The sequence below is a fragment of the Hylobates moloch genome, unplaced genomic scaffold, assembly GCF_009828535.3.
Source record: "Hylobates moloch isolate HMO894 unplaced genomic scaffold, HMol_V3 SCAFFOLD_3, whole genome shotgun sequence".
Lineage (NCBI taxonomy): Eukaryota > Metazoa > Chordata > Mammalia > Primates > Hylobatidae > Hylobates > Hylobates moloch.
Window position 1 is genome coordinate 15,390,787 of NW_026652278.1, and position 12,468 is coordinate 15,403,254.

The following is a 12,468-nucleotide window of genomic DNA, read 5'->3' on the forward strand; positions in this document are numbered from 1 at the left end:
ATGGAACAGCAGAAAAAGTGAGGTATCCATCTCTCAGTCAAACCAAAGCTATCAACAAAATTAGGTTGACATAAATAATAAAGATCTTGGAGCTACCTGTTAAAAAAAGTTCTGGCAGGAAGAAGTGGGAGCTGTGTGCTTTCCCCGGAAGGTCCTTTGCAACAAAAATGGACAGTTTGCCTTGAAAAATTACTTGTATACTTCCAAAGTCATTTATATAACCAAGTGAAAACATACAGAAATGCTCTAGCTACAGAAAGAAACTAAATGAATAATGGAGGCAATTTTCCAGATATGGGGCCAGGGGAACAGAAATGCTGGATGTTTGACTCACTCAGATTGGCATTCAAACTGAGTGATCCATACACTCAATTCCTTATTGCAAAAAGAAGATCCTTGTGTCCTTTAGGGCCTTAGAGAAAGTAAAGAGAACCACGCCAGCCAAGAAGCACTTTGAAGTGCAATAAATATTCCTTTTGAACTAAATGTACATAAGAACTTGTGTGGTGGACACAGATATGCTACTGCTGTAATAATTTCTGCTAAATGCCCTAAAAATGATGCAATGTGCTTCTTACTATTGCAGAAATGCTAAAAGTTTATCCATCATACTTATTCTTTTCTTTTTTCTATAGCCTCTAACTCAACTAGGCTGCTGAAGGCCTCAGGAGCTTCCACTCCAATGTGTCCATTGGAATGTACCAGATTAGCCCTAGGATTAATGAACTCTAGTCAACACTCATATGTACTTCCCTCCTTGAGAGGCAAGGTCAATATCCCCAGGCACCTTCAAGAATTAATTGATCTACTACTGAGTTAGACAGAGAAGCATCATGTAGGGGGAGGGATGGGGGAAGAGGGAGGGCAGTTTGGAAGTACTGCCTTCGTCAGAGGCATTGCCATGCAAGTAGGCAGTCACATCCTCCTCCAAGATGACCAATAAGTTCTCAAACTCAAGGAGCGCCACCCAGCCTAGCAGTGCATAGAGTCTTCCTCGTATCCAATGAGGGAGCTGGAGGCAATGTGTTCCATTTTTTACATAAATGTAACTCTGCAGGGCATGTAAGCTGACTTTGTACTTCTGAACCACACCGAAGCTGAGATAGTCCCTGAGCAAAAATAAATACAACTAGGGGCTTCTGGAAAATAGCTTAGAAGTTAGAGAAGCTTGGATTTTCTCTTTTATTTTAAAAACAACTGCCTTAAAAAATGTATATTATCCTTATTAAAGTCCAATAATTAGTATCCTAAGAAATTGTTAGCACAGGCAATATGAAGAGAGGAAAAGTTTGGTTGTTTAGGGAAATATTAGTTAATTTGGGTGCTATAGGTAAAAGATACACTTCTCTAAGTAGTAGGCTACTTTGTCCAATTTATTCATCCTACATTATCTTTTCAGTCAGAAAGTGGAAAGAGTTGTTTTAGAAGCCTTGCCATCTTTGTTATTGGTAGTTGGACAACAGTTTTGGTACTTGCCAGATATAATTTCTCCAGGTTTTATTCTACTTGCTTTTGTTTGAAAACATTCAGACAGTGACCTGTTATACAATGAAGTGTATCAAAAGTTCTGTATAAAAAGTAGTTTTGTAAGCAAATTATTCAACATGGGACAACTAATCCTTGCCCTTGACATATAACCTGAAAATGCCTGTCTTCCACCCTTTGCTTAAGCTGTTTCTTCCACCCAGAGTGCCCTTTTGATGATATTCATGGCTGCATAAACAAATCATATTATTAATTCTATCATTTATTCATTCAACAAATATTTATTGAGCTGAAAGTATACTATGTGCAAGGCACAGTTCTAGATGGTGGGCGATGAACAAGACATAAAAATCCCTACCCTCATGGAGCTTCTATTCTATTGGAAACAGATGAATAATATCAACTTCAAATGGCAGTAGCTAGACAAGCCTAGGTGACAGGAAGTATGTTATTCTTCCCTTGTTGAAGATCCATCTCTGCCATCACGTCATCTCCCCTTCCTCTCCTGACCTCCCATTTTCATTGACCCATTGCACCAGCACTAGGTAGCTAAGGAAGGGGGTGGCCTGGAAACCCCAGGACAGGAAGCAAGAGAAGGAAGACATGGTTAGCTTGTGCATGGACAAAGCTAGCTGAACCCTATATGTAACAGTTCCCCCAGAGCAGTGGCTGGAGTAAGAAGTGGGGCCCAGATTATTTGAAGTAATGTACGAAATATATCTGATAAAGCTACAGAAGACAGTGTTTTAAGGAACAGGAACAATCAATTGCATCTAACGCTGCTAATAAGACGAGGACCATCAGCAACATTGGAGGTCATGGTGACCCAGACAAGAATAGTTCTGTAGTGATGGAAGCCGAAGGCTGATTGATCCACCTAGTCTCACTCCTCCTCCAAGTGGCTATGAAAATATAAAACACAGATAGTAACCCCATCAACTTCTGCCACATAACCTTCAAATCTATCTTGGCAATCATCCTTTGTTTTTCCCTTTAGTTTCAAGGGAGGTGGCAGTTTCCTTCATACGGATCTAAGAGCTATCCTGCCCTCTCCCAGCTTCTCAGAATCTTCAGCCTCTTCAGTATTCACTTTTCCACCTAGGTATTCACTATGTCCTTCTCTGTCGAGATTTTCCCATCCCGAAGCCACCAGAAAGCCTGACACAGACTGCCTTCCCAATTTATGAACCAAAGATGTGGAATCCACGAGCACAGGAAGCATTTCAACATGCTCAGGTCTTCCCCAGCTCCATGTTCCCTTCCAGCTAATACTTTATTTCCCATCCCCTTCTTACCTCAAAAGAGCTTCCAACTTCACTGTTTCTATATTCTTACCTCTTCCTGTCACCTCCTTGCTGTCTGTCCTCTACCTCCACCATCACACTGAAACTGCTCTTGCCAAACTCATCAATGATGTTGTTGCTGCTCCACCCAAAGAATCTTTCCTTCCTTCTCTTTCTAGATCTCTTTGTGGCACAAGACTCCTTTGACCATTTCCTTCTTCCTGACACACTTTTTCCATTTGCTTCTTTGACATTGAGTTCTCCTGGCTTCTGTCCTTCTTCTCTGCCCTCCTTTTCTCACTTCTTTGAAAGTGAGAAACACTTTCAAACACTTTTCTGCTCATGCATCAAGGGCTGGTGTTTCTATCCCTGGCCTTCTTTACTCCTGACTGTGGTTTTCCTCTGGTGCACTCATTCCTTTTCTTGGCTTTCATTACCTGTCCACGTGCTGATGATGCCCAAATCTATATTGCCAGCCCAGCCCTCTCCAAGGCCTAGTGGATATTTGCACTTACAGGTCTGGAACACTCCCTTTTTTGAGAAAGGGTCTGTTGCCCAGGCTTCTGGAGTGCAGTGGTGCAATCATGGCTCACTGCAGCCTGGACCTCCCAGGCTCTGGTGATCCTCTCACCTCAGCTTCCCAAGTAACTAGGACTACAATCATGTGCCATGACACCCAGTTTTTAATTTTTTTGTAAAGATGGGATTTTTGCCATGTTGCCAATGCTAGGCTCAAGTGATCTGCCTGCTTTGGCCTCCCAAAGTTCTGGGATTATAGGCATGAGCCACCACACCTAGCCTGGACCACTCCTTGAATTCAGCTTGACCCAAATTGAACTTGAAACTTTGCCCACCTCCTCTCGGCAGACCTACTTGTCCTACTGAGCTCCTAAGTAATAAGGCAATCCATAAACAAATCTTGTCAACTATAACCTCTCAATTGCTCTAGGACCTATTCAGTCCTTCCTAAGTATACAAGCAGATTATATTCTGTGGTCCTCTGCCAGTACATTTACAGTAGTTGTTGGAGCCAGCATCCATTTTGATTGGCCAATGACCCTAGAGCACTGATTGCTCAATATTATTAATATCACCCCTGTTTACCACCTCTTTCTCAGTAAAAGCTGCCACCAGGTATTGCTTGGATTGGAGCAACACACCCTATGCTAGTTACCTTTAGTCACTAATTCATTCACTACTCATCGACTAGAGCCATGTTTCTGAAATGCGAATTTGTTTATATCTTTGTCCTACATAAAACCTGTTGGTGGCTCCTTATATTCTAGATATCTAAAAAACTCTCTTCCTATTTTTTTTTTGGACTGGCTGCTGGCTAAATGGGACTCAGCCTTCAGGTCTCAATTGAGATGTCAGTCATCCTGAAATCTTTTCTTGCTCCCTCCCCACCCAAATCTTGGCTGCCCCTGTCTTTTCTCACAGCATGCTGTACTCCTTGATTGAGACGTCCTTTCTGGCACTCTCTCCTACTTTACCGCATATTCTATCTGTAATCCATGCTGCTAAGCCTTTCAGCCTCACCATTCCAGTGACACCACACGTCAAGGCCACCATATTATCACACCTACTGATGAGTCTACTATTCTCATGTTCCTGGACTTCTCAGCAACATCTGATACTGTCAGTCACAAATTCTGCCTTGAAATGCTGTGGCTTCCAGGACCACAATGCTGTCTTAATTTTCTTCCTGCCTCCTTTTTAGGTGACTCCTGCTCTTTTACAAGACCTCTTGGACTTACTGTGCCAGTAGGGGATTGAGTTGGTGGCTCCCAAATGATATGTTCATGCCCTAACCCTAATGCCATGCATAAAGTTAATAGGACCATTAACTCACTTGGAAAACATGTCTTAGCAGGTGTAATTAAGTTAGGGATCTCTAGATTAATCATCCTAGTTTATCAAGGTGGGCCCTAAATCTAATGACAAATGTCCTTAAAAGAGACAGAAGAGAAGACAGACACAGACACAAAGGAGAAGGCCATGTAAAGATGGAGGCAGAGATTAGAGCCATGTGGCTACAAACTAAGGAATGTCTGGAGCCACTAGAAGCTGAAAGAGGCAAGGATGGATTCTCCCCTAGGGCCTCCAGAGGGAGCATGGCCCTGATGACACCTGGACTTCTGGCTCCTAGAACTCTGAGAGAATAAATTTCTATTGTTTTAATCCACCAAGGTCATAGTGATTTGTTACATTAGCCCTAGGAAACCAATATAATGCTCAAACAGAGTTCTTAATTTCCTCTCCCAAGCCATTTTCTTCCTGGTCCACCTCATATCAGTCAAGTGTACAAAAATCCACAAGTTCCTCAGGTATAAAACCATAGGAGTTATTCTTGATTCCTCTCTTTTTCTCCCACTTCACATCCCATGCATCAGCTTTATCCTCTCTACTTAAAAAAGTTACCCAAAGCCTGATTACTCCTCACTGAATCCACCATTACTACACAAGTTCAAGCTATTCCTCATCATTCTTCTAGACTGTTGCTTCAACATGCTAAGTAGTTTCTCTGCTTCCTCCATTCTTAACAATTCCAGCCAACTCTTAAACTCAGACCCCATCACAATTCTGATTTAAAACCTTCCAGTAGCTCCCCAAGTTCTTGGACTATGGGCTCAAGGGCCCCAAATGATCTGGTCCCAGCCACTGTCCAGCTTCCCCTCCACTAATTCCCTTATGCTGACTTCTTGGGCTGCCTATCTGTTCCTCAACATCCCCATGCTCCTCCCTCTCACTGGCACTTGCCATGGCATCTGGGTCTTCTGTGGCCAACTTCTCTCATCAGTTAGATCTTTCCCTTCCAGAGCCTTTCTCTAGCCATCCAATCTAAAATAGCCTTCCATGTCTTTTCATCATCTACCCTGCTAAACCAATTTACTTCTTTGCAGCATTAATGATCTAAAATTGCATTATGATATATTGACTTGCTTATTGATTATCTTCCCTACTAGAATGTAAGCTCTGTGAGAGAAAACACTTTGCCTATTCATCAAACAACCCCCAGAGTCTGGAACAAAGCTTGTCATGCAGTAGACCCTCAATATATATTGTTTGAATGATCAGATGAATGCATTTTAACGGCCTGCTTACCTTCTCCTTCACTGTTGTGTATTCAGTGCCTACCATAGTCCCTGACTATGTATATGTGATAAACCAATAGGCATATGAATGAGTATTTTCTTGATCACTCCAGCTAAAAGGAATCTCTCCTACCTCTGAACGTATACATGCTATTGCTTTATATGTTGACACGGTTGTGCCTTCATGTCAACTCATTTCTCTATGCCATCTCTCTTTCTCACTATAAACTCCTTTAGCTCAGGATCATGATCTCTCTCATCTTTATTTCCCACACAACATATTTTGCCATATGTTACAGAGAGCAGCACTTCAATGGATATTTTGTGATTGACTGAATGAACAATTAAATGAATGATTACAAAGGACACAGTCTGGCAACTTGTAAACTTCCACATGCTTAAGACTGTTCAATCCATTCCTACTTGTCCCAGATTCTCTATAGCTCTCCACCAAATCCACCACTTGAGATATCAGAGGATCAAAAAAACTTCACCTTTTCCTTCTGAGCAGTGAATACAAGAGGCAGCAAGTAGCAAAACACTCATGATGCCCATGGGTCTATTGGACTCTTTTTTGGCCACGAACTCACTTAATTTGGTGTAGTTTAGCACATTACAAGATTGTTCAAGAGTACTATAAATGATGTCAGACACCATCAGAAACCACTTCAGAAAATCATTGCCTGTAGCTGGATCAAAAGGTGAACACCTGGAAACTAGCAATGCTAGGAAAACAGAATAAATCATGTTTTCTACTCTACCTTTTAGAGATTTACACCTTTTTGCCCTAAAGGATGTCCATATTTTTAAAACTTTTAGGCTACTATATGTATAAGTCATTTGTACAATAATAAAACATTTGCGTACCTGATTGAAGAGGAATTATTCTGGCTTCTCTCGCTTCTCTTTGCAATTATTCTGAGCAACTTTCAAGTCATTTTATTTATTCTGGTCATTTATTCAGGTTATTTTAATGTGGTACTACTTTCAACAAGTTAAACAAAGACAGCCATATGTATCCAAATAAATAGATGATAATAGTGACATTTGAATGTTCAATGGATTATTGAACTTAGAGTATTTTTAAATGACTTTAAAAAGCAATATGGTAGTATTTAACTGCTTTAAGCACACTAGTTTAAGCAAAATGCAGGGCTCAGAACAATAATACTTTTCTTTTTTTTCTATCTCAGAGCAAGTTGTAAAAACAGGTTGATAAGACAGTTCTTGTGTGAATGATAGTTAATGCACCCCAATTTTAATCCAATCATTTATTTCTTTGAGTGTTCAGTTGCTCACTAATGCCTACTTTGTGCCTCACAAAATGGCAAATGTGGTCAAAATGACTCCACCAGGAAAAGATAACTTAAACTAAATTATGAATAGATTCAGCCATTAGGCAACAGCATGTGTCTCCACAGCAGCAACTCTTACCGAAGAGACAGCAAAGCTGAGCTTCCTTAAAGTAGTGTGGGAAAAAGAAAGGAGATGTGGGAAAAATTAAGACTTTTGGTGGGGGGTCATTTTTATAGCTTGAACGTGGTTTATCTGAAATTTTGTGAACTTGATATGCTATTGTGTTCCGGGCTGCAGAGTTCAAAAAGAGATGGTTTGTTTGAAATTATGGCACCAAAATGTGTTTCCACTTAGGATTTTACAAAACAAATGCTTTGGAGATTCAGAGAAGGGGGCAGCATGGAAAGAAATAACTTTCCAATTTTATTTTAACATTAGTTCTTGGTACCCAGAGTAATTTGGTCCCAGTACACTATGACAATCACATCTGTCAAGCCCCTCTTGGATTTACCTCAGACTTGAATGGAACATACAAAAATGCCCAGGAGGATTTTGTTCTTCTAGAAAATGAACCTGCTTCGCTTTGAGGACCCTTCTTAAAAGACTGTTACTTCATTCAGCTGTTCCTAGACTGAAAATATTATGAACCATACCCTGGGCTTCCGTGTTCAAAAAATGTAAAATCACAGAATTAATCAACTGAACAAAAATGTCTCCAAGTAGACAGTTTTGTCTCAAGATTTTTTTTCTGCTATATTGAATGGCCTGAAATATAGTGGATAAAGAAACTGTGTGTGTGAGTGTGAGCGTGTATGTGTGTTTCTGTGTGTGTGTGTGTGTGCGTGTGTGGTGCGTGTGTATTGGGGGCTGCTTTATTGTGGCTGTTTCCCCCTCCCTTCTTTGGACCTGAATGAACTAGGAATGCCTTACTGGAGTTAGTTGTTCTCAGCCGTTTCCTCTGCCTCCACACCATGCACAGTCAGAAGGAGCTGGGAAGGGAATAGAGACCTGTCAGAATGTGTCAGTGGGGAGGTGAGCAGGGAACATGCGCACTTTGAAAAAGTCAGTTCTGGCAAGAATTCACCCTTATCCTTTTCAGGATCACTCCCTTACACTGGTAAACTTTTAAAAAGCTGAAAGATAAACCTACAAATAAAAGGTCTTTTTAGAGATAGATTTCCTAAACTTGTCATTCACATATGATCTTCATGATTTTAGACATATTCAAGGATCACTACCTATGAGTTATTTAATCCTTGTTAGCAAATTTGACTCAAAAAAATCTAAATTTATTTATGTTGTTAAGGGGAAGTTTCTTTCACTATCATACATAGATGTGCTGGTTACATATATATTTATATATTTATTTTAAAAGTACATTTATATATTATGTATATATTATATATTATGAAATGTGAATATATAATGTATGCATATTATATGTATGATTATTACATTTATATATAATATATATTTTTCTGAAACAGTTTGTATTAAGTGTATACAGATATATTTATTTATTTGTTTTTTTATTTTTATTTTATTTTTGAGATGGAGTCTTGCTCCATTGCCCAGGCTGGAGCCCAGTGGCGTGATCTCAGCTCACTGCAACCTCCGCCTCCCAAGTTCAAGTGATTCACCCGCCCCAGCCTCATGAGTAGCTGGGATTACACGCATAAGCCACCACACCTGGCTTATTTTTGTATTTTTAGTAGAGATAGGGTTTCACCATGTTGGCCAGGCTGGCTTCGAACTCCTGTCCTCAGGTGATCCACCTACCTCGGCCTCCCAAAGTGCTGGGATTATAGGCATGAGCCACCACGCCTGGTCTGTTTTTTTTTTATTTTTTGAGACAGAGTCTTGCTCTGTCATCTAGGCCGGAGTGCAGTGGCACAACCTCAGCTCACTGCAACCTCTGCCTCCTGGTTCAAGTGATTCTCCTGCCTCAGCCTCCCAAGTAGCTGGGATTACAGGCATGAGCCACTGCTCCCGGCTGAGATAGATTTATATTTAGAAAAATATTTGCCACCTAAAAGCCACTCACTTTTGGAAACATTGGTTTGAAGTATCCCATAGTTGAATGATTTTGCAAACAAAGATGAGAGGCTCAGACATTGACATGGCACAAACCCACTTGTCAGGCGTATATATAGCTGATGCTGCCTTTCTTTCCTTGGTGACTCTCTTCTCTTTTTCTGTTCCCTTCTGCTTTAAATTATTCCAACATCCCTTCCCACTGTCATGTTTTCCTCTCCAACCCCTTACCTTGACACACTCCACAGAGACTATATACAACCTTTGTTTTCCAACAAAGCGGGGATAATACATTAATGTCTCCCAGGGAGAGTAAGCAGTCGGTTCTACAAAAGCATGGTTTCACTGTGAGAAAGGGACCCCGATGTCCCCATGTCCTACCTAACTTCACATTCCTCCATGAAACTGCACGTTAATTATATGAGGTCACCAAAATATTGGAGGCATGAGATCCTATTCTAAAAGTAAAGACTCTAACATAGTAACTGAAATAATGAATTGAAGCACAGTTTTTATTAAACAATGATAGGAGATACACCCGTTAACAACAACAAAAAAAGAAATTCTAAGACTATATTTTATGACTGGGTGATCTAATTTGAATATATGTCCCTGCCAAATCTCATGGTGAATTGTAATCCCCAGTGTTGGAGTTGGGACCTTGTGGAAGGTGTTTGGGTCATGGAGATGAATCCTTTGTGGCTTGGTGCTGTCCTCATGATAGTGAAAGAGTTCTCACAAGATCTGGTTGTTTAAGTATATGGTTCCTTCCCCTGCTCCCAACACACACACACACACACACACACCTCTCTCTCTCTCTCTCTCTTGCTCCTGCTTTTGCCATGTGACATGCCTGCTCCTGCTTTGCCTTTTTCCATGAGTACTGCTCCTGCTTTGCCTTTTTCCATGAGTAAAAGTTCCCTAAGGCCTCTGTAGAAGCTGAGCAGATGCGGTGCCATGCTTGTACAGCCTGCAGAAATGTGAGCCAATTAAACCTCTATTCTTTATAAATTATCCAGCCTCAAGTATTTCTTTATACGAATGCAAGAACGGTCTAATACAGAAAGTCGGTACTAAGGAATGAGGCATTGCTATAAAGATATCTGAAAATGTAAATGCGACTTTGGAACTGGGTAACAGGCAGAGGTCTGGAGGAGTTTGGAGGGCTCAGAAAAAGACGAAAAGATGAAATAAAGTTTGGAATTTCTTATAGACTGGTTAAATGACTGTAACCAAAATGCTGATGGTGATATGGACAGTGAAGTCCAGGGTGATAAGGTCTCAGATGAAAATGAGGAACTTATTGGGAACTGGAGCAAAGGTCACCTTTGTTATGTCTTAGAAAAGAACTTGGTTGCATTCTATTCATGCCTTTGGGATCTGTGGAAGTTTGAACTTCAGAGTGATGATTTAGGCTATCTGGCCAAAGACATTTCTAAGCAACAAAGCATTCAAGATATGACATGGTTGCTTCTAACAGCATACATTCAGATGTGGGAGCAAAGAAATGACTTGAAGTTGGAACTTTTATTTAAACAGGAATAAGAGCATAAAAGTTTGGAAAATTTGCAGCCTGGTCATGTGGCAAAGAAAGAAAGAGCTTTTTTAGGAGATGAATTCAAGGAGACTGTGGAGCAACCACTTTTTAGAGAGATTTGCACAAGTAAAAAGTAGTCATGTGCTAATAGCCAAGACAATGAGGAAAAGACCTCAAAGGCATTTCAGAGATCTTGGAGGCAGCCCCTCTCATCACAGGACCAGAGATCTACGAAGATTGAATAGTTTCAGGGTCCAGGCCCAGGGACACCCTCCCCCCTCACACCTGCACCCCTACCCAACCCCTCCACCCTCCCCCCAGCTTCACACTGTTCTGCACAACCTTGGGACAATGCTCCCCATATCCTGGCCACTCTGGCTCCATCCTCAGCTCAAAGCGCCCCTGATACAGATCAGGCTGCTGTTTCAGAGGGTGTAAGCCATAAGCTTTGGCAGCTTCCATGTGATGTTAAGCTTGTGGGCATGCAGAGTGCAACAGCGAAGGAGGCTTGGCAGCCTCCATCTAGATTTCAGAGGATGTATGAAAAACCCTGGGCACCCAAGCAAAAGCTTGTTGCAGGGTTAGAGCCCTCATAGAGAACCTCTACTAGGGCAATGCAGAGGGGAAATGTGTGGTTGGAAGCTCCACACAGAGTCCCCACTGGGGCACTGCCTAGTTGAGCTGTGGGAAGGAGGCCACCATCCTCCAGACACCAAAACGGTAGATTTACTAGCAGCTTGCAGTCTGTGCCTGGAAAAGCTGCAGGCACTCAACAACCTATGAGAGTTGTTTTAGGGGCTGAACTCTGCAAAGCCATGGTACAGAGGTGCCCAAGCCCTTGGAGCCTACCTCTTGCACCAGTGTGCCCTGGATGTGGCACATGAAGTCAAAGGGGATTATTTTGGAGCTTTAAGATTTAATGACTGCCCTGCTGGGTTTCAAAATTGCATGGGGCCGGTAGCCCCTTTCTTTTGACCGATTTCTCTTTTTTGGAATGAGAATGTTTACCTAATGCCTATGCCCCCATTTTATCTCGGAAGTAAATAACTTGTTTTAATTTTACAGGCTCATACATGGAAGGAACTCATTTCCAGATAAGACTTTGGATTGGGGACTTGGGATTTTTGATTGAGTTGATTCTAGAATGAGTTAAGACTTTGAGGGACTGTTGGAAAGGCATGACTATGTTTTGCAATGTGAGAAGGACATGAGGTTAGCGGAGCCAGGGGCAGAAAAATATAGTTTGAATGTCCCCATCAAATCTCATGTTGAACTGTAATCCCTCGTATTGAAGGTGGGGCCTGGCGGGAGGTGTTTAGGTCATGTGGGCAGACCCCTCAATGGCTTGGTAGTGTCCTCATGATAGTGAGTAAGTTCTCATGAGATCTGGTTGTTTAAATGTATGGTACCTCCCTCTCAACTCTCTCTCTTGCTCCTGCTTTTGCCATGTGATGTGCTTTTTCCCACTTCAACTTCCACCGTGAGTTAAAGCTCCCTGAGGCCTCCCTGGAAGTCAAGCAGATGCTGGGAACCAAGCTTGTACACATTGCAGAACCATAAGTCAATTAAACCTCTTTTCTTTATAAACTGCCTAGCCTCAGGTATTTCTTTATAGCACTGCAAGAATGGTCTAATACACTGGGCAACTGCTCAGCCTCCCATTTCATTTAATTTGAGCATAGAAAACAATGGCTGGATTTAGAAATCCAGATACAAATGCAGAAAAAGAAAAAGAAAA

The 12,468-nt window shown here is 41.4% G+C and overlaps 1 protein-coding gene across 1 annotated transcript in view; it reads right to left on the reverse strand.

The window, feature by feature from the left end:
• Nucleotides 1-12,468, reverse strand: part of LOC116483022 (protein CASC2) — a 162,579-nt gene that overhangs the window by 112,952 nt on the left and 37,159 nt on the right. The gene's annotated exons all lie outside the window — the stretch shown is intronic.